Source organism: Elephantulus edwardii, unplaced genomic scaffold (genome assembly GCF_000299155.1).
Source record: "Elephantulus edwardii isolate Elephantulus edwardi_28Jun2011 unplaced genomic scaffold, EleEdw1.0 scaffold00013, whole genome shotgun sequence".
In the NCBI taxonomy this organism is placed as follows: Eukaryota; Metazoa; Chordata; class Mammalia; order Macroscelidea; family Macroscelididae; genus Elephantulus; species Elephantulus edwardii.
The window spans coordinates 23,790,880-23,793,487 of NW_006399763.1; the positions used below are offsets into that span (position 1 = coordinate 23,790,880).

The 2,608-nt window shown below is 36.8% G+C and overlaps 1 pseudogene; it reads right to left on the bottom strand.

The window, feature by feature from the left end:
- Positions 1 to 303: 303 nt before the first annotated feature.
- LOC102853250 lies at positions 304 to 1,086 on the bottom strand (annotated as a pseudogene).
- Between the last annotated feature and the right edge of the window lie 1,522 nt (positions 1,087 to 2,608).

The following is a 2,608-nucleotide window of genomic DNA, read 5'->3' on the forward strand; positions in this document are numbered from 1 at the left end:
AAGCTTCATAATCCTTGCCTCCAATGATTCAGCCCATAGACTTACATATTCACATCATATTTTAGTATTTTAGGAGAAAGATTATTTTGATCTAATAATCAGAGCTGAAGCTGAAGTAAAAAAAAAGAAATCTGGTAAGTGTTAATTGAAATGATAAAAGAGGAAAATGTCAGAGATCTATGTACTTGTGATTGGTCAATTAATTAACTATATTATAAATTAAAGGAGATTGGGGTGGGTTTTTTTTCCCTGCTGTAGTATCTTTAACTTTGTCTTTTTCATTGACTCCACCTAGAGATCATTTCATCCAGTGCTCTGTTTTGCACCCAATCTCTTGTCTCTTTCTTCAGCAATGGTAAGGTGGATACCCTTTCCTTGGGGAAGAGAAATCCATGGTTTATTGCCTTTGCCAATAACAAAAATGTTGGAAAGCCAAGGGGCAAAGTTATTGCCATTGGCATCTTTCACATGAACCACATCAAAAGATCCAAGATGTCTCTCTCTCTCTCTCTGTTGGTGGTCACACCAATTCTTCCTAGGTTAGCACCTCCAGTCACTATGCACAGGTTACCAGTATTAAACTTGATGAAATCAGTAATCTTTCCAGTCTCTAATTCAACCTAAATGGTGCCTGTCATTCACCTTGATGAAAGGATCACCTTATTGATGGTTCGAGCATCATGGGTCACCAGATGAGGGATTCCTTTCGTGTCCCCAAAGATTTTCTTATTTTGTACAACTTGTACTTTGCTTCCCCAGGTGTAATGAGGTGAACAGCAAATAGACCCTTGGTTTCATAGATCAGATGGAAATTCCAGTCTTGTCAATGATGATCACATCATAAAACAAGCAGGGTAAGTTATATCAGTTCGAACCTTGCCATCAATCTTAATGAACCACTTTTAACCTCATCCCCTGTCAGGGCAAATTAAGCCTATTTCTTAAGAAAATTATCAATGGCAGACATTCTCTCAGATTGTGAGGACCAGTAGATAAACGAGGAGCAAATACACCAATGAATTTGTCCAGCATTCAATGCTTTGGAGCTGCCACGTGCTTCAGATGGTTCTTGGGACAATGAGCCATGGCTTCGCTGGACATGGAAAGAGCTAAAGAATATGGTTAAATCATCTATTTTTTATACATATTTTTTACAGCATATTCTTCCCATTTAATTTTTTTCCCATTCATTCATTGTTGAACATTTTACACCTTGCCCAGCTCTCTCCTCAAGTTTGCTTTACTCTTTGAAAAAAGTATGCATTTACTATGCATTTCTTTTTCTGGAATCTTGTCATTAAAATAATACCTAATCATATATATTTTTTAAACAGTTCTCTCCCTCCTTTGTTTCAATGGAGTATTCATTATTTATCCCCTCTTTTCTTAGCTTCCTCCCAACTCAAATGTCAGTCCCGTTTTATAACAGTGGTAGTATGTAGTATTTGTCCTTTTGTGACTGAGATATTTCATTCAGCATAATGGCCTCCAGGGTCACCCATTTTGTATAGTATTTCATGAGTTCCTTATTTTCAATGCAACATAGTATTCCATTGTGTGAATACACCACAGTTTTTCTATCCATTCATTTGTTAATGGGCACTTGGGTTGTCTCCAACTCTTTGCTATTGTGAACAAAGCAGCAATAAATTTGAGTGTGCATATATCTGCTTGGTGGAAGTTCTGGTTTCTTTAGGGTATATTCCCAGTATTGGAATTGCTAGGTCAAATGCTATTTCTATTTGCAACTTCTTGAGAAGATGCCATACTGCCTTCCATAATGGTTGCACCATTTTACACTCCCATCAACAGTGAATAAGGGTTCCAGTTTCTCCACAACCTCGGCAGCATTTGTTGTTTGCTGCTCTTTTGAATTTTGCTATTCTGTCTGGGGTGAGATGATATCTCATAGCTGTTTTGATTTACATCTCTCTTAGAGCTTGGGATTTTGAATAGTTCATGTGTTTGTTCACCATCTGAATGTCTTCTTTGGTGAAGTGTCTGTTCATATCCTGTGCCCATTTTTCAATTGGGTTATTTACCTTTATCTTGTTGTGGTGTTCAAGTATTTTATAAATTCTAGATATAGGCCCCTTATCTGACATGTCATTATCAAATATTTTTCCCCAATCTGTGGATTTCCTTTTTACTCTGTTGGAGAAGTTTTTAGATGTGCATAGTAATTTGATTCTTTAAAGATCCCATTCATCTATTTTATCCTTTCCTGGTTTGTAGGTTTTTCAAGGTGCTTGGAAGACTGTTCCTGTTGTGAATTAGAGCTTCTAGAGTTCTTCCAAGTTTTTCTCCAATGATGTTTATAGTCCTTGATAAAAGAAAAGAGGATCTTCCACAATATTATACACTTTAGCCTAACAGGTTATTTCCCCTATTCCAGACCTATGGCCTCAGTGGATCCCTGTCTTTTAGCATCGTTTACTCAGGAAAGGTGTGTCATGGTAGTATCCTTATATATATCCATTCTATATGCTGGGCAAATAATTCAAGAAGCTAGACTAAATTAAAAAATAAATGACATGAGGATTTGGGAAAGAATCACCAACAACCTGTGTCTCATGCGGACTACACAATCTATTTTGCAGAAAGTAGA